The sequence below is a fragment of the Lissotriton vulgaris genome, chromosome 6, assembly GCF_964263255.1.
Source record: "Lissotriton vulgaris chromosome 6, aLisVul1.2, whole genome shotgun sequence".
NCBI lineage: Eukaryota > Metazoa > Chordata > Amphibia > Caudata > Salamandridae > Lissotriton > Lissotriton vulgaris.
Genome location: NC_141694.1, coordinates 1,369,185,716 through 1,369,207,247, shown reverse-complemented (window position 1 = coordinate 1,369,207,247; position 21,532 = coordinate 1,369,185,716). Strand labels below are relative to the sequence as shown.

Below are 21,532 nucleotides of genomic sequence, written 5' to 3'. Positions count from 1 at the left end.
GGTCTATAGTTTTTACAAAAGAGTGGGTCCTTATCGGCTTTCGGTATTAGACAGATCAGAGCTTCGGAAAAAGATCCAATAGATTTACAGGAGGTGATAAAGGAAGAAACAAGAGTATATAAGTGTGAGAATAGTAAATGAGCAAAGTGTAAATAAAATTCCACTGTAAAACCATCAGGGCCAGTGGCTTTGTCTTTTTTAAGGGTTTTTAAAGCATTAAATAATTCTGTTTGTGTGAGGTCAGATTCCAGTGATGTTAAATCCAGTTGGGGATTAATGTGTTTTTGAATTGTGGAAAAGTACTGGGAGAGATCTGTATCTGAGGGTGTGTTTTCTGAGCCTCTAAGATTTCTGTAGTTAATTAGATTTCCTTTTGCATGTCTGACCAAACAACTGTCACATCCAACTTCTGCATATTTCCATTCTTCTATTTTTTCAGTTACATTGTTTCTGTATCTGTAATGTTGAAATCCATACTAATATATTAAAGAGAGCGCCCAAGCCTTTGAGGCGGGTAATCTCAGGAACCACAGCACCAATCACAACACCCAATACAGCGTTGGAAAGGGCAGTTGCAGCAGAAGGGCATAGTCTATGCAGACGCCCACAATATACATTTAAAAGGTAAAAGAACCGTGCCAGCAAAGTAGTCCCTTGTGGGCGTGTCTGCGTTGTGCTGTGGGCGTGTGCTTGGGGTGTGACAAACGCTGGGGGCGTGTGGTACATTCCGCCCTTCCCCATAGACGTGTAGCTACATGCCAGACAAGGTAAGACATCTAAATAGATGGTTATTTTTAGCTACGCCATACGAACCTGTGTTCCCATTTAGAAGCATTGTATTAAGCCTTAAACAAACAAACTAGTCAGGAAGTTTGGCGATAAACGATAGAACAAGCTTCTGATTCCGTGAGACAAGCGTCTCTCCTTGTTTTTAAACTCGCCCTTAGTTTTCCGTCTTACTTTCCCGGAAATAGAATTTAAACTCACCCTTAGTTTTCCGTCTTACTTTCCCGGAAACAGAATTTAATTAACAACTAGCGGCTCAAGTACACATGAGCAGGAACATCTAAGCGGTATTATTTACGGATGAGAGAGAGGTTCCCGTTGATTATAAAGTTAAAAAATCTTAGCAGAATAGACTACCTGTTTATATGGCACAACGTGTAGATTTCGAATAGGCATATGGTATACCTGTGGACAGTCACAAATGGAAACAGATAGTTAAAGGAATATATCAGTTCTCTGGATTACATTTAATTACAATAGTGAGTTGAATATATAAATATACACAATCTATCTCAAAAGGGAGCTTTGTCCCTAGAAGTCCTGATAATATGCTAGTGCTACTGTCAAAAAAAGCTATTTTTGATAACACAAAGAAAACCTGGGTTTATCTTTAAAGATCGTGATGTGAGACACCGATCCTGGTATTTAATAAAACAAGACAAGAAACTGCAGCTTGAATCAACCTAAATCTATACATCTTCAAAACGAGAAAGAAGCATCAGGTAATGCCAAAATTATAAATTTTGGCCGACTAGGATTGTAGTCCCTCTAAATATGAGCTTTTAAGATATATGCTCTGTTGCATGTCCTTAGGTTGACCCATACGGATCATCTGAAAAAACATGAAACACTCATAAGGAACAGGCTTTCCCATTGCAGTAAGAAAACCAGCTATATGCAGGATCTACCTTTTAAACAGGTAATACCCCTATAGGCTATATATATTTGCACTGCTGGTGGCAAACACAATTTCTTACGTCTGTCATTGTTTTTTTGCCGCAGAATCTATATGGTCATTGTGCAATCAAGCCCATCAACACACAAAGTAGCTGTGGATTGTTTCTTTCTCTGATTTGAATCAAAGGTACTTTCCCAAAATCAAGTTGTTAACGTCTTAAAAAACAGCAATAGGATCAGCAAATCCAAACTTAAATGCTACACGAATGTTAAACACATGGTGAGGGGATGTTTCAAACTACTATGCCTCCAATTTCACCATTCTGGATGAAAATTAAAAAAATTTAAAGCTTTACTTCATTTTCTTTCTTTTCTTTCACATTACACTTATAACATCTTAGCAGACACTGGGTGTTCTTAATTCTCACCACTGGCTAGCTATTAGAATAAGTCCTAGGAATAGGTTTTAACCCATTTTCAATACTATAGCATGCAAAATAACAAAAAATGATGGGGCATATTATCAAGGGGGTTTATCTCTGCTTTTTTGGCTTTAAAAGCCAAGAAAGCGGAGATAAAATTATCTCCCTATTACCTAGCTATCGCTAACACCAGTTAGCGACAGCTAGTAGGAGATAGCGACCATCTTGGGCCCCACTTTGCATGTCAGTGATATTTATCACTAATGACATGCAAAGTGGGCGTGCCAAGATGTTAGCGACTGGAAACAGTCGCTAAGATCGCTATCTCCTATTACCAACTTTTGGAGATATTCACTCTTAGCGCGAATATCTCCAAAAGCTAACACCTGCCCTGAGCAGTTCTTAGCCCTGTTATCCAATGGGAGGTGGATAACATGGCTAGGAGCATTAGCTCGGTAATGCATGAATATCGCTGACTTTTCAGCGATATTCATGCATTGCGGACGATTTTTATCGCATTTGCGATAATTTGCGATAAAAATCGCTGCAGCTCAGCGGTACATTTTTGTCTCTAACCAAGCAATAGCGATAATTATCGCTATTGCTTGGTAATATGCCCCATGTCTATTAAATAGTATGATCTGTTTCATGGGTGCACTAAAAGGAATATAATTAATTTTGACTATGATATGTTCTCTTTTCAGAGACCCAAGAACCCCCTGGTTTTAGCATAGAGTGTATGTATTTGTTTGTTGTTTAGTTTCTTTTGGCCCTGAAGAAGGTGAATCAAATACCAGCAATCACCGAAACGTACATAGGCCGTACGCATCTGAGACCCCTATTTTGAAAGTCACCACTTATATATAAAGAGAAAGAAGAAAAGACTCGTAGAAAATAGAAAATGTATAAACTAGAAAGTGAAAAAATCTCAGAACTTGTGTCTTAAGTAAACCTATAGGGGTTTCTCAATAACAACTTCTTGTACAAAAATTCTTTTTGTATGTCTACTGATTTTTGTTTCATATGTTAATTCAGTCCTTTTTAGATTGGGTAGTGAATGTAGTAGTATGCATGATGGAATGAATGGTATGAGTTTATGATGAGTTTATGGGGTTCTTCTTTTCTTTGTTTAACTATGTATTACTTAGATTGATTTATAGAAAGTGTTGCTTAATTCTCTGTATGCAAATAAATTGTTATGTATTTATTATAAGAAAAACAGAACAAATGAAAAAATGAAAAAATAAAAATAATATGTTTGAATAAATTAAATGTCTTTTTCATATATACAGCATCCTTTGTGAAATATGTTGTGAAGATTATCACTGAAAAAAAAAATATAGGTCTGACTAGAGGTACTTTAGTGCTTTCATTCTGCCCTTCATGCCATGTCTCATATTGTGTGCTAATCCCACCCTGCTCCCTTTATATACCCCTGCACCCCATAATCATAACCCACCCTTACTCCTTAAAATACCCCAACACCCTTAAACACTAACCCATCTTAACCCTATAAATATACTCTGTACCCCAAAACCCAAACCTATCCCTAAACCATAAAAATACCCCTGTACCCCAAAACCCAAACCTAGCCCTGAAACCCTATAAATACCCCTGTACCTCAAAACCCAAACCTACCCCTGAACCCTAAAAATACCCCTGTACCCCAAATCCCAAACCTAGCCCTGAACCCTTAAAATACCCCTGTACCCCAAAACCCAAACCTACCCCTGAACCCTAAAAATACCCCTGTACCCCAAAACCCAAACCTAGCCCAGAACCCTAAAAATAGAACTGTACCCCAAAACCCAAACCTACCCCAGAACCCTAAAATACCCATATACCCCAAAACCCAAACCTAGCCCTGAACCCTAAAAATACCCCTGTACCCCAAAACCCAAACCTAGCCCTGAACCCTTAAAACACCCCTGTACCCCAAAACCCAAACCTACCCCTGAACCCTAAAAATACCCCAATACCCCAAAACCCAAACCTAGCCCTGAACCCTAAAAATACCCCTGTACCCCAAAACCCATACCTATCCCTAAACCCTAAAAGTACCCATGTACCCCATATCCCAAAACTATATCTGAACCCTTAAAATACCCAAACACCCCAAAACATATACATCAGTACCCGAAAACATATACTCCTATAACCATACTTACCTTATCCAAACATTATAAACAAGCATTTACAATGCAATGGTCTCGGCATCATTAAAGGTAGAGCTATTGGCATTGCTCATGACATTTCTTTAAATCATAAATAAATGTCATTGTCATTTACAATGGGCAACTGCAAGACTTTGTTTGTAATGTAAGCCATGCTTTCGCAGTACTGTTGAATTTAATTATCATCGTCTAGTGCAATTTTTCAGCCGTATATCGCGTGAGTTTTGTGGAGGTGCACCCTGCACGCTCACACACTGCTCACCTTACACACTCACACACTGCTCACCCTGCGTTATTCGAAAAGACCTAGCTCTGCCCTTCGGCCTGTGTTGTAATCGTACAGTAGGATGTGAGTAGCTGCGCTTGATTGGTTGAGGCATTCCCTCCTTGCTGCTCCCTTCACAGAGGGCCGGCTGCCTCAATGAAGCTCCCACGTGTTCAGCTGTTCTTTGTTTTAGCTCCTGTGTGTCAGTGCACCATGTAAGCGCACAAGCATACCCTGCTCTCTCTGGAACAGGCACTCGGCACTCACCACTCTGCACTCACCACTCTGCACTCACTACTCTGCACTCACTACTCTGCACTCACTACTCTGCACTCACTACTCTGCACTCACACTCAGCACTCACAACTCTGCACTCACTACACTGCACTCACACTTTGCACTCACTACTCTGCACTCACTACTCTGCACTCACTACTCTGCACTCTGCACTCACTACTCTGCACTCTGCACTCACTACTCTGCACTCACTACTCTGCACTCTGCACTCACTACTCTGCACTCACTACTCTGCACTCACTACTCTGCACTCTGCACTCACTACTCTGCACTCACTACTCTGCACTTACTACTCTGCACTCTGCACTCACTACTCTGCACTCACTGCTCTGCACTTCGCACCCACTACTCTGCACTCACTACTCTGCACTCACTGCTCTGCACTCACTACTCTGCACTCACTACTCTGCACTCACTACTCAGTACTCTGCATTCACTACTCTGCACTCACACTCTGCACTCACTACTCTGCACTCACTACTCTGCACTCACTCCTCTGCACTCACAACTCTGCACTCACAACTCTGCACTCACTACTCTGCACTCACTCTCTGCACTCACACTCTGCACTCACAAATCTGCACTCACTACTCTGCACTCACTACTCTGCACTCACTACTCTGCACTCACACTCTGCACTCATTACTCTGCACTCACTACTCTGCACTCACTACTCTGCACTCACACTCTGCACTCTGCACTCACTACTCTGCACTCACTACTCTGCACTCTGCACTCACTACTCTGCACTCACTACTCTGCACTCTGCACTCTGCACTCACACTCTGCACTCACTACTCTGCACTCACTACTCTGCACTCACTACTCTGCACTCTGCACTCACTACTCTGCACTCACTACGCTGCACTCTGCACTCACTACTCTGCACTCTGCACTCACTACTCTGCACTCACTACTCTGCACTCTGCACTCACTACTCTGCACTCACTGCTCTGCACTTCGCACCCACTACTCTGCACTCACTACTCTGCACTCACTGCTCTGCACTCACTACTCTGCACTCACTACTCTGCACTCACTACTCAGTACTCTGCACTCACTACTCTGCACTCACACTCTGCACTCACTACTCTGCACTCACTCCTCTGCACTCACTCCTCTGCACTCACAACTCTGCACTCACTACTCTGCACTCACTCTCTGCACTCACACTCTGCACTGACACTCTGCACTCACACTCTGCACTCACACTCTGCACTCACTACTCTGCACTCTGCACTCACTACTCTGCACTCACTACTCTGCACTCACTACTCTGCACTCTGCGCTCACTACTCTGCACTCTGCACTCACTACTCTGCACTCTGCACTCTGCACTCACACTCTGCACTCACTACTCTGCACTCACTACTCTGCACTCACTACTCTGCACTCTGCACTCACTACTCTGCACTCACACTCAGCACTCACAACTCTGCACTCACTACACTGCACTCACACTTTGCACTCACTACTCTGCACTCACTACTCTGCACTCACTACTCTGCACTCTGCACTCACTACTCTGCACTCTGCACTCACTACTCTGCACTCACTACTCTGCACTCTGCACTCACTACTCTGCACTCACTACTCTGCACTCACTACTCTGCACTCTGCACTCACTACTCTGCACTCACTACTCTGCACTTACTACTCTGCACTCTGCACTCACTACTCTGCACTCACTGCTCTGCACTTCGCACCCACTACTCTGCACTCACTACTCTGCACTCACTGCTCTGCACTCACTACTCTGCACTCACTACTCTGCACTCACTACTCAGTACTCTGCATTCACTACTCTGCACTCACACTCTGCACTCACTACTCTGCACTCACTACTCTGCACTCACTCCTCTGCACTCACAACTCTGCACTCACAACTCTGCACTCACTACTCTGCACTCACTCTCTGCACTCACACTCTGCACTCACAAATCTGCACTCACTACTCTGCACTCACTACTCTGCACTCACTACTCTGCACTCACACTCTGCACTCATTACTCTGCACTCACTACTCTGCACTCACTACTCTGCACTCACACTCTGCACTCTGCACTCACTACTCTGCACTCACTACTCTGCACTCTGCACTCACTACTCTGCACTCACTACTCTGCACTCTGCACTCTGCACTCACACTCTGCACTCACTACTCTGCACTCACTACTCTGCACTCACTACTCTGCACTCTGCACTCACTACTCTGCACTCACTACGCTGCACTCTGCACTCACTACTCTGCACTCTGCACTCACTACTCTGCACTCACTACTCTGCACTCTGCACTCACTACTCTGCACTCACTACTCTGCACTCTGCACTCTGCGCTCACTACTCTGCACTCTGCTCTCACTACTCTGCACTCACTACTCTGCACTTACTATTCTGCACTCTGCACTCACTACTCTGCACTCACTGCTCTGCACTTCACACCCACTACTCTGCACTCACTACTCTGCACTCACTGCTCTGCACTCAGTACTCTGCACTCACTACTCTGCACTCAATACTCTGCACTCACTACTCAGTACTCTGCACTCACTACTCTGCACTCACACTCTGCACTCACTACTCTGCACTCACTACTCTGCACTCACTCCTCTGCACTCACTCCTCTGCACTCACAACTCTGCACTCACTACTCTGCACTTACTACTCTGCACTCTGCACTCACTACTCTGCACTCACTGCTCTGCACTTCGCACCCACTACTCTGCACTCACTACTCTGCACTCACTACTCTGCACTCACTACTCTGCACTTACTACTCTGCACTCTGCACTCACTACTCTGCACTCACTGCTCTGCACTTCGCACCCACTACTCTGCACTCACTGCTCTGCACTCACTACTCTGCACTCACTACTCTGCACTCACTACTCTGCACTCTGCACTCACTACTCTGCACTCACTACTCTGCACTTACTACTCTGCACTCTGCACTCACTACTCTGCACTCACTGCTCTGCACTTTGCACCCACTACTCTGCACTCACTACTCTGCACTCACTGCTCTGCACTCACTACTCTGCACTCACTACTCTGCACTCAATACTCTGCACTCACTACTCAGTACTCTGCATTCACTACTCTGCACTCACACTCTGCACTCACTACTCTGCACTCACTACTCTGCACTCACTCCTCTGCACTCACAACTCTGCACTCACAACTCTGCACTCACTACTCTGCACTCACTCTCTGCACTCACACTCTGCACTCACAAATCTGCACTCACTACTCTGCACTCACTACTCTGCACTCACTACTCTGCACTCACACTCTGCACTCATTACTCTGCACTCACTACTCTGCACTCACTACTCTGCACTCACACTCTGCACTCACTACTCTGCACTCACTACTCTGCATTCACTACTCTGCACTCACTACTCTGCACTCACTACTCTGCACTCTGCACTCACTACTCTGCACTCACTACTCTGCACTCTGCACTCACTACTCTGCACTCTGCACTCACTACTCTGCACTCTGCACTCTGCACTCACACTCTGCACTCACTACTCTGCACTCACTACTCTGCACTCACTACTCTGCACTCTGCACTCACTACTCTGCACTCTGCACTCACTACTCTGCACTCTGCACTCACTACTCTGCACTCACTACTCTGCACTCTGCACTCACTACTCTGCACTCACTACTCTGCACTCTGCACTCTGCGCTCACTACTCTGCACTCCGCTCTCACTACTCTGCACTCACTACTCTGCACTTACTACTCTGCACTCTGCACTCACTACTCTGCACTCACTGCTCTGCACTTCGCACCCACTACTCTGCACTCACTACTCTGCACTCACTGCTCTGCACTCACTACTCTGCACTCACTACTCTGCACTCACTACTCAGTACTCTGCACTCACTACTCTGCACTCACACTCTGCACTCACACTCTGCACTCACACTCTGCACTCACTACTCTGCACTCTGCACTCACTACTCTGCACTCACTACTCTGCACTCACTACTCTGCACTCTGCGCTCACTACTCTGCACTCTGCACTCACTACTCTGCACTCACTACTCTGCACTTACTACTCTGCACTCTGCACTCACTACTCTGCACTCACTGCTCTGCACTTCGCACCCACTACTCTGCACTCACTACTCTGCACTCACTGCTCTGCACTCACTACTCTGCACTCACTACTCTGCACTCAATACTCTGCACTCACTACTCAGTACTCTGCATTCACTACTCTGCACTCACACTCTGCACTCACTACTCTGCACTCACTACTCTGCACTCACTCCTCTGCACTCACAACTCTGCACTCACAACTCTGCACTCACTACTCTGCACTCACTCTCTGCACTCACACTCTGCACTCACAAATCTGCACTCACTACTCTGCACTCACTACTCTGCACTCACTACTCTGCACTCACACTCTGCACTCATTACTCACTACTCTGCACTCTGCACTCACTACTCTGCACTCACTACTCTGCACTCTGCACTCACTACTCTGCACTCACTACTCTGCACTCTGCACTCTGCGCTCACTACTCTGCACTCTGCTCTCACTACTCTGCACTCACTACTCTGCACTTACTACTCTGCACTCTGCACTCACTACTCTGCACTCACTGCTCTGCACTTCACACCCACTACTCTGCACTCACTACTCTGCACTCACTGCTCTGCACTCAGTACTCTGCACTCACTACTCTGCACTCAATACTCTGCACTCACTACTCAGTACTCTGCACTCACTACTCTGCACTCACACTCTGCACTCACTACTCTGCACTCACTACTCTGCACTCACTCCTCTGCACTCACTCCTCTGCACTCACAACTCTGCACTCACTACTCTGCACTTACTACTCTGCACTCTGCACTCACTACTCTGCACTCACTGCTCTGCACTTCGCACCCACTACTCTGCACTCACTACTCTGCACTCTGCACTCACTACTCTGCACTCACTACTCTGCACTTACTACTCTGCACTCTGCACTCACTACTCTGCACTCACTGCTCTGCACTTCGCACCCACTACTCTGCACTCACTGCTCTGCACTCACTACTCTGCACTCACTACTCTGCACTCACTACTCTGCACTCTGCACTCACTACTCTGCACTCACTACTCTGCACTTACTACTCTGCACTCTGCACTCACTACTCTGCACTCACTGCTCTGCACTTCGCACCCACTACTCTGCACTCACTACTCTGCACTCACTGCTCTGCACTCACTACTCTGCACTCACTACTCTGCACTCAATACTCTGCACTCACTACTCAGTACTCTGCATTCACTACTCTGCACTCACACTCTGCACTCACTACTCTGCACTCACTACTCTGCACTCACTCCTCTGCACTCACTACTCTGCACTCACTACTCTGCACTCACACTCTGCACTCATTACTCTGCACTCACTACTCTGCACTCACTACTCTGCACTCACACTCTGCACTCACTACTCTGCACTCACTACTCTGCATTCACTACTCTGCACTCACTACTCTGCACTCACTACTCTGCACTCTGCACTCACTACTCTGCACTCACTACTCTGCACTCTGCACTCACTACTCTGCACTCTGCACTCACTACTCTGCACTCTGCACTCTGCACTCACACTCTGCACTCACTACTCTGCACTCACTACTCTGCACTCACTACTCTGCACTCTGCATTCACTACTCTGCACTCACTACTCTGCACTCACTACTCTGCACTCACACTCTGCACTCATTACTCTGCACTCACTACTCTGCACTCACTACTCTGCACTCACACTCTGCACTCTGCACTCACTACTCTGCACTCACTACTCTGCACTCTGCACTCACTACTCTGCACTCACTACTCTGCACTCTGCACTCTGCACTCACACTCTGCACTCACTACTCTGCACTCACTACTCTGCACTCACTACTCTGCACTCTGCACTCACTACTCTGCACTCACTAGGCTGCACTCTGCACTCACTACTCTGCACTCTGCACTCACTACTCTGCACTCACTACTCTGCACTCTGCACTCACTACTCTGCACTCACTACTCTGCACTCTGCACTCTGCGCTCACTACTCTGCACTCTGCTCTCACTACTCTGCACTCACTACTCTGCACTTACTACTCTGCACTCGGCACTCACTACTCTGCACTCACTGCTCTGCACTTCACACCCACTACTCTGCACTCACTACTCTGCACTCACTGCTCTGCACTCAGTACTCTGCACTCACTACTCTGCACTCAATACTCTGCACTCACTACTCAGTACTCTGCACTCACTACTCTGCACTCACACTCTGCACTCACTACTCTGCACTCACTACTCTGCACTTACTCCTCTGCACTCACAACTCTGCACTCACTACTCTGCACTTACTACTCTGCACTCTGCACTCACTACTCTGCACTCACTGCTCTGCACTTCGCACCCACTACTCTGCACTCACTACTCTGCACTCTGCACTCACTACTCTGCACTCACTACTCTGCACTCTGCACTCACTACTCTGCACTCACTGCTCTGCACTTCGCACCCACTACTCTGCACTCACTGCTCTGCACTCACTACTCTGCACTCACTACTCTGCACTCTGCACTCACTACTCTGCACTTACTACTCTGCACTCTGCACTCACTACTCTGCACTCACTGCTCTGCACTTCGCACCCACTACTCTGCACTCACTACTCTGCACTCACTGCTCTGCACTCACTACTCTGCACTCACTACTCTGCACTCAATACTCTGCACTCAGTACTCTGCATTCACTACTCTGCACTCACACTCTGCACTCACTACTCTGCACTCACTACTCTGCACTCACTCCTCTGCACTCACAACTCTGCACTCACAACTCTGCACTCACTACTCTGCACTCACTCTCTGCACTCACACTCTGCACTCACAAATCTGCACTCACTACTCTGCACTCACTACTCTGCACTCACTACTCTGCACTCACACTCTGCACTCATTACTCTGCACTTACTACTCTGCACTCACTACTCTGCACTCACACTCTGCCCTCACTACTCTGCACTCACTACTCTGCATTCACTACTCTGCACTCACTACTCTGCACTCACTACTCTGCACTCTGCACTCACTACTCTGCACTCACTACTCTGCACTCTGCACTCACTACTCTGCACTCTGCACTCACTACTCTGCACTCTGCACTCTGCACTCACACTCTGCACTCTGCACTCACTACTCTGCACTCTGCACTCACTACTCTGCACTCACTACTCTGCACTCTGCACTCACTACTCTGCACTCACTACTCTGCACTCTGCACTCACTACTCTGCACTCTGCACTCACTACTCTGCACTCACTACTCTGCACTCTGCACTCACACTCTGCACTCACTAATCTGCACTCACTACTCTGCACTCACTACTCTGCACTCTGCACTCACTACTCTGCACTCACTACTCTGCACTCTGCACTCACTACTCTGCACTCTGCACTCACTACTCTGCACTCACTACTCTGCACTCTGCACTCACTACTCTGCACTCACTACTCTGCACTCACTGCTCTGCACTCACTACTCTGCACTCACTACTCTGCACTCACTACTCAGTACTCTGCACTCACTACTCTGCACTCACACTCTGCACTCACTACTCTGCACTCACTACTCTGCACTCACTCCACTGCACTCACTCCTCTGCACTCACAACTCTGCACTCACTACTCTGCACTCACTCTCTGCACTCACACTCTGCACTCACACTCTGCACTCACACTCTGCACTCACACTCTGCACTCACAAATCTGCACTCACTACTCTGCACTCACTACTCTGCACTCACTACTATGCACTCACACTCTGCACTCACTACTCTGCACTCACTACTCTGCACTCACTACTCTGCACTCACACTCTGCACTCACTACTCTGCACTCACTACTCTGCATTCACTACTCTGCACTCACTAGTCTGCACTCACTACTCTGCACTCACTACTCTGCACTCACTCTCTGCACTCACTACTCTTCACTCACTACTCTGCACTCACTACTCTGCACTCACTACTCTGCACTCACTACTCTGCACTCACTACTCTGCACTCTGCACTCACTACTCTGCACTCTGCACTCACTACTCTGCACTCACTACTCTGCACTCACTACTCTGCACTCTGCACTCACTACTCTGCACTCTGCACTCACTACTCTGCACTCACTACTCTTCACTCTGCACTCACTACTCTGCACTCACTACTCTGCACTCTGCACTCTGCGCTCACTACTCTGCACTCTGCTCTCACTACTCTGCACTCACTACTCTGCACTTACTACTCTGCACTCTGCACTCACTACTCTGCACTCACTGCTCTGCACTTCGCACCCACTACTCTGCACTCACTACTCTGTACTCACTGCTCTGCACTCACTACTCTGCACTCACTACTCTGCACTCACTACTCAGTACTCTGCACTCACTACTCTGCACTCACACTCTGCACTCACTACTCTGCACTCACTACTCTGCACTCACTCCTCTGCACTCACTACTCTGCACTCACAACTCTGCACTCACTACTCTGCACTCACTCTCTGCACTCACACTCTGCACTCACACTCTGCACTCACACTCTGCACTCACAAATCTGCACTCACTACTCTGCACTCACTACTCTGCACTCACTACTATGCACTCACACTCTGCACTCACTACTCAGCACTCACTACTCTGCACTCACTACTCTGCACTCACACTCTGCACTCACTACTCTGCACTCACTACTCTGCATTCACTACTCTGCACTCACTACTCTGCACTCACTACTCTGCACACACTCTCTGCACTCACTGCTCTGCACTCACTACTCTGCACTCACTACTCTGCACTCACTACTCTGCACTCACTACTCTGCACTCACAACTCTGCACTCTGCACTCACTACTCTGCACTCACTACTCTGGACTCACTACTCTGCACTCTGCACTCACTACTTTGCACTCACTACTCTGCACTCTGCACTCACTACTCTGCACTCAATACTCTGCACTCTGCACTCACTACTCTGCACTCACTACTCTGCACTCACTACTCTGCACTCCGCACTCCGCACTCACTACTCTGCACTCTGCACTCACTACTCTGCACTCTGCACTCACTACTCTGCACTCACTACTCCGCACTCTACACTCACTACTCTGCACTCTGCACTCACTACTCTGCACTCACTACTCTGCACTCTGCACTCACTACTCTGAACTCACTACTCTGCACTCTGCACTCACTACTCTGCACTCACTACTCTGCGCTCACTACTCTGCACTCACTACTCTGCACTCACTACTCTGCACTCACACTCTGCACTCACTACTCTGCACTCATGACTCTGCACTCAAGACTCTGCACTCACTACTCTGCACTCACACTCTGCACTCACTACTCTGCACTCACTACTCTGCACTCACACTCTGAGCAGATGCATGACTCGGTATACACACTTGTGCACTCTGCAGTCACTACTCTGCACTCACTACTCTGCACTCACTACTCTGCTCTCTGTACTCACTACTCTGCACTCACTACTCTGCACTCACTACTCTGCACTCTGCACTCACTACTCTGCACTCACTACTCTGCATTCACTACTCTGCACTCTGCACTCACTACTCTGCACTCAATACTCTGCACTCACTACTCTGCACTCACACTCTGCACTCACTACTCTGCACTCAATACTCTGCACTCACTACTCTGCACTCACACTCTGCACTCACTACTCTGCACTCACGACTCTGCACACACTACTCTGCACTCACTACTCTGCACTCACTACTCTGCACTCACTACTCTGCACTCACACTCTGCACTCACTACTCTGCACTCACACTCCGAGCAGATGCATAACTGGGTATACACACTTGTTTTTTTAAGTCCTACACTTGATAGTAGGTGCCTTTGGTTCTCGTATTTGTCATCACTGGCAGTGGCCTGAAGTAGGGCAACAGCAGTGGCCTCCTCGGAAATATCTTGGGCCCTGGCACTTATTATGGCACAAATTAAACACTGCTAACAAGTGATTTAGCTTTCTAGCAACCACGTCACGGCCTCATTATTTACCGCTCTGTTTTCACTTATGTTCATGGACACATCATTGTTTTCTGCTTCCACGCCAGTGGCGCTTTCCGTTAATGTACTTGCGCGCAAACCGCAACCTGTTGCATAACTTGCAGATTTCAACAAAAAACATATTGTGCCTGTCCCGGCAGACTCCCGAGCAGCCTTCGAAGCACGCACCTCTGCCGAGCCGAGGCCCAGGAGGAGAGGCTGGAGTGCACGCGCGCCCAGCATCATCCAGTCCTGACACTAAATGCACACGCTCTAGGAATGCCAAATACAGTTCCAAGGCTTCCGAGAGCAGACAGCAAAGAATGGTGCACGCGCGCCCAGCATCTGGATTCAATTACGGGCCCTTGACAGCTGGTAATTGATAATTTATAGCCTTCTGGTGCGCGTCTCCGAACAGAATATGCAGGAAGTGGAGAAACTCCACAAACTATGGCCTATTGCTTGCTGCCTTGTAAAAAGACAGCCATGCGATGGCCAATTCCCATGCAGCTCCCATAAATAACGAACACAATTCACGCGCTTCTCTGGAATGTCTGGGTTAGCTTGCCGAAGTCTCTCTCAAGACGGCTCTGAAGCCACACCCACTTCGTGGGATGTAGGCCGAGCCCTAAAAAACCATGCTTTTAACATTCATGCATTTAAAATGAATTTCGTTGTAAATGTATGCGTGGTAAAAGCATATAAAATGTAATGCCATGAGTTATAATCGCATTGCGGAGTCATGGTACTTTCGCAATGAAAGCATGCGGAGTGATGGTATGCGGAAAGAAAGTTGCGGAATAATGGGTGTTTATCCTTCCCCGGTAAGTACATTGGTGGCACAGCGGCCCACATCTCCAGCAACATACTCATATTGGAAAAATGCACAGGTCTCTCTCATTGATGGCCAGCACCGACATACACTTTTAGACACACCTCCCGCCACAAGTTCTAGAATTGCGAACTTTAGAGCTGGGGAGCTACGTTCGAATTTCGGCATCGGCTCAACATCCTGTGATTCCAGGCATATTGCTTTGTCTCCCCGTGCCGACCACAAATGAATGTGTTCTTCTGTAATGCAAATTGTGCTCATGCCATGTTGTCGAGTTTGCGCTATATAATATTGCAAGGAAAAATAAAGTAGGGAAACTCAAATTCAAACACTACTGGACGCGCACTCTTAAGTGCATCAGCAGTGCACTGTGAATCGGAGCGTTTCACAGGCCTGTCACAGATAAGAAATGCTATCAAAATGAAATCCTACAAAACAATATACTACTGGCCGGCAGCAATTCATACGTCGGGACGGGCTGCTAGTACTTATTAAAGGCAGATGTTTTCTAGATATCGACTCCTTAGACAGTACATATCCAACAAGTTTGATTTTACAATATCTGTACCTTCCGGGTTGAACCCTGCAAGATACTGAATTTCTGGGAAAGACTTTAGTACTCTATTTCTCTTAAATGCTAGGCCTATACTTACTTACCAAAACAATTCCGCTTGACTTCGAGAACAAACTGCCCGAGCTCAACCGGTCATAGCACTCATAAAACCCCATCTGTCAATGGAAAGCATTTTCAAACTGAAACTGTACAATTTTTTAGTTAGTCTTTTCTTCAGCAATCTCCTCCCACATCTCCCTTATCTGGTCTCCGATTCAACAAATTGTATATCAATATTTGCATTCTTCTTTTTGACAATCACAGGGTTATAGTCATTAATATACTTGAAGGCCTCAGTTCTTCTCTGCTTCAATGTGCTTTTAAGTGATTTTCATGCCAGTGTATGTCTGACTGCAGAAAAAAAGCTGTTCAACCTTGGGAAGTGACAGGTCATGGGAATCCAAATTGACATCATTTGTAAAATGTTCCTTTGCATTTGTATTTCCAATAGCAGTACTTCATCTATGTGCTTGAAAAAGTAGAACTTGTTGTCCTAGACCTTTTTCACTACTGTCTTTCTCTTTCGGGATGGCACATGTCACATACTGTTCTATGAAAGAGAGTACAAACTCATTGTTGTCGGCTCCAAATATCAGTGCATCTTTTATCCATAACAGCATGTGAATATGATGACCACCTCTTACTTGGTGCTATTTATGCCAAAAGACCAAAAAAAGCAGCTACCTCATAAAGAGGAGGATGTGTTTTGTTGCAGATGAAATACAGCATGGCTTGGAACCTGTGATTAAAATATCTAGAAATATTAGCAGGATCCAATGAGCAAAGTTCTCCTGCTGTCTTGACATTGATGCCCTTAAAGTTTGAGTTCACTTCTCTCATAAATTCAAACAGGTCATCCCACGGGTGCTCAGCCCAACAGAGTGTCAGAAACCAAGTAGGTGCACCCAGGTTTCTCCACAAACATTTGAGTTTTTCATGGCAACAATACCAATACTCATTGGGGCAACGTTGGCACGCCATCAAATTAATCAAGTTGTATTCTAACTTTTCATCTGTTCTATGAACTTTGTCAATGAATTTCTGGGCAGAGAGACTTTGAAGATTGGCTCCTTTCTTTAGTATGTGGCTTTCAGCATAAGAAAGTTGAAACAAGTCACTCTCAAACATAAGATGGGGAATGTATGGAATGCACTGACGAAATCTTGGATCCTCTGAATAAAATCTGGTTGACTGGTATTCAGCTGCTGGCATCTGTACAGGGTGGTCATCATAGTGGCCACCTGCTCCAGTTGGAAACAGTTGTGGAAAACAGCAAGCCTCTAAAATTTTCTCCCACACACTCATGGGGTTCCTTTTACTTGTTTCATTTGAAAAAGATAAATAGGCTCACCGGTTACTTCTTTAGAATGCAGGGGATGGATGCTGTAGTGTTGCTACATTTCTTCTGATCTGGATCAATGCACCTTTTTATTCTGCCACTTGATAGTAATGTTTCATCCTGTTTATATGTTATATGTTAAACAACATCAACATTTTTATAATAAATATTATTTTGTATTGGTATAATGTTGCTTTTTTTACATTATTAACATCCACTAACTCGTGCCAGATTTTTTTGTTCTTGATATGGAAATCATGGTTTATTAACATCTCTATGTACATCAACAGTTTGAATATTTTTTTTTAAATCTAAAGGTAAGTAGGAAATTCCTTCTGAAGCTCAGTTGGTGGCATGAAATGGGTGTGTATACTGTACAAGAACTGATTCATAAACATTTAATTCTCAAAGATCTTCTGCAATTGTTACTAATTTGTAACTTGTACTGCTCTGGGTGGCATTTTGCTATCCTCTAACTTATCATAGCAGTTCTTATGTATAATCTGCGGTGTGGACAACTCAAAGCATTGCACTATGAGTAAGTAAACAGCAAATTCTTGCCAAGTATCTCTGTTCTTCTCTTCAGTTTTTGAGAATACAACTACAGTGCGAGTTTGGCTTTTATAGGGAGTATGTCTAAAACATATGCAAACACAGTGTAGTTTCTCTGAAGAAACTGTATCAATCTTTTCAATCTCTTGTGTAAAGTTATCAGTACTAATTCATGTGTCTTGTTCCTCTACACCTCCAGTAACCAACTCTTCCCATAGAATCCTGTTCAGGACCAAAGAAACAAAACTAAACTTCTTCACAAACTGTTTCTACCTCTACTCTGCTACTCTACCATGCAATAGAGCTTTTAAACAGAAGGCAGGGCTTTTCACATAGTAAAGCCTCATACCAAAAGCTTGCATTTTAGAATTATTAACAGCTAATATTCTGAAGTGGTGAAAGATGCTACTGCACATTTTCTTTGAGAGATATGCCAGTGAATGTCACTGTACATTAGTATACTTCTTTACTTTGCGTGGATCTAATCCTTGCAAAATGCCAACTTTCTATTTTGGACTTTTTACACGTAAAGTTAGTAGGAAACTTCTCAAAATAGATATCAATGATTCCTGATGAACTGTGCACATACTAAAGTTCCATTTATAAACAGGAGTCTGTCTATACCTTCATTGTGCCTCTTCAGCTATCACTTCCTCTACATTCCTAGGAACTATCTCCTGTTTTAGAATGGGAGTACCATCTTTCACTTCATAATATTGATCACTTGTTTCAACTGCATGTGGTAATGTGTTCTCTTGCAAGTAGCTTTCTTCATTAAAGAAACGCTCAGTACTGGAAGTATGCTTCCAATCACCTTCGAAAATTTTATAAAAATGTGTTCAATTTACAAGGTTTTTTGGGGCTTTTTCTCTTCATAGACAACCCTGTTTTATCCAGTGTTCTCATCTTGTTCATAATCAAAACAAACAGCTTCCTCTTCAGGGCAAATGCTTTACTAACTATAGCCTCAACATGTTATGTTTGTTTGACTCCTTCTCTTCTCCTTTTAAACTGCCTCATGGTTTGTACCAAATTCTGAATTATCCTACTAAGAAACATTCTGGGGCATATTATCAAGAGGGGGCGATAAAATTATTGCTACTTTAGCATCCGTTTTCGGACGAAAAGCGGCAATAATTTCATCGCATTGTTATCAAGGACAAGCTAGCGCGTGTTTCCCTGTTTTCGCACCCGTTTTACTCATGCCTCGCATCGCATCGTTAATGAGATGCAAAGTAGACGTGTCTCACAAAACTTCACGGGAAAATAGCACTAACGCAGCTTCGCGATATTTATAACAAGGCCAGACCATCGTAGCGATTAAAATAATTGCACTATCTCACCATTAACGCAGGAATCTAATGTCTGCTAAATTCCTGACTAAGGCATATTTAACATGGGAGGTGGATTATATGGTTAAGGCCACATGGTCGTATCAACAAGCTTTTCTCTGTTTTGCATTGATTTTCACAGTTCTACCGACAATCTTTTCCCACTATCGCTGGATTTTATATCACCAATGTGCTAAGCGTTGTTAATACAATGCTATCATGGCGATATAATCCAGTGATAGCAAAAAAAACGCTAAGCGCGTTCAGCAATAATTATCGCTGCATCTTCATAATATGACCCTGATTCCTATTTCTTCAAATTGCTGTTGTCTTCTTGGTAAACTATATCCTTTCTTATATGATTTATTAATGTTGCTGTCACTTAGTTTTTCTCCTTTCTTAGCTGATTTATAACTTTACTTTTTATTTGTCTGGTTTTGCTCACTTTGCATTTTTCCACATACTATTTTAATAAACTTTAGTTTTCTTACAGCAACTTTTTTCTCATTAAACACATTCTCTGCATTATGTCCCCTTTCACTCTTAGTTGTAAGGAGATTGTATCCTTTCATCTGCTTCTTCCTTTTGTCTGTTTTTTTAGCATTATAACTATCTTTTTTAAGTATACCTAGATGGCTGGTGAGAAAAAAAGAAATAAATACAATTATGCTTTTCATTATATACTATTACAATACATAATTTGACCATTTAAGTACCTACATAAACAGGTATGTTATGTTGCTATAGCCACTTTAACCCCTAGATGCATCAACGTTGTCATTTGCGATTCCTTAATTGCGAAAAATAAGGAATCGCAATTAAGGAATCGCAAATGGTAATGCATCATTAATTTCGCTATTTTATTGAAATTCGGTAAAAATCGCAATTTTTACCGAATTCCAATAAAATTGCGAGTTCCAAATAGCGATTCCGATATTCCCATTCATTCCTATGGGCTGAAATGCCCATAGGAATGAATGGGAATTGCGAATTCGCAATTTCAAATCGGAATGCATCAAAGCCTTTCAAGGGTGGAGAGGGGGGTCCAAAGGACCCCCCCTGCACCCATGAAATGCACTTTTACATGTGAGTTACATACACACATGTCCTAAGGACATGTGTGCCTGTAACGTACACGTTTAAAAAATGCATTTTTATGCGTTTTTAAACATTTTTGCAAATTACCACGAAGTTCAACTTCGTGGTAATTTGCATTTGCAATTTTTAAAATCGCAAATGTTTTGAGGATGATGCATTGCTGTTAAGGAATCGCAAATTTGCGATTCCTTAACAGCAATCGCATTTTTTGGAACTCGCAAAAAAAAGCGATTTCCAAAAAATGCTTGATGCATCCCAGTAACCAATTTAGGAAGTGCAAAAGGCCGATTTATGCGAATCGCACCGTTTGCACTTCCTAAAAAGGTTGATGCATCTGGGCATTAGTCTGTTACTTTTCAGGCTTAAATCAATGTGTGTCTGGGTGTGTCAACATATGGATCAGTGTATGCCTGGTTGTAACACACTATGTATCAGTATCTGTATGGGTATGTTAGTGCATTGATCAGTGTGTGACTTGGTGTGTCAGTGTAGGCATAAGTGTGTCATTAGGTATGTTATACTATATATGAGTGTGCACCTGGGTGTGTCAATGTATCCGTCAGTGTCTGCTTGGATGTGTTAGTGAATATATATCAGTGTGTGTGCCTGGGTGTGCTACTGTATGTGTCTCACTGTGTATGGGTATGTCAGCGCATGCATTCCTGTCTGCCTGGGTGTGTCAGAGTATGGATTAGTATGTGCCTGGGTCTCTTAGAGACCGATTATGAGTTTGGCAGTCCATAGACCGCCAGACTTTTGGAGGCACGGTGGCGGTCTCTCGACTGCCCTATTATATTTAGGGTGGTTGGGCTGCCATTGCACCACCGCAACCGTCAGGGA

The 21,532-nt window shown here is 44.9% G+C and overlaps 1 pseudogene; it reads right to left on the bottom strand.

Moving 5' to 3' along the window:
* The window catches only part of LOC147708884 (transmembrane protein 201-like), a 50,165-nt pseudogene that overhangs the window by 12,224 nt on the left and 16,409 nt on the right, over positions 1-21,532 (bottom strand).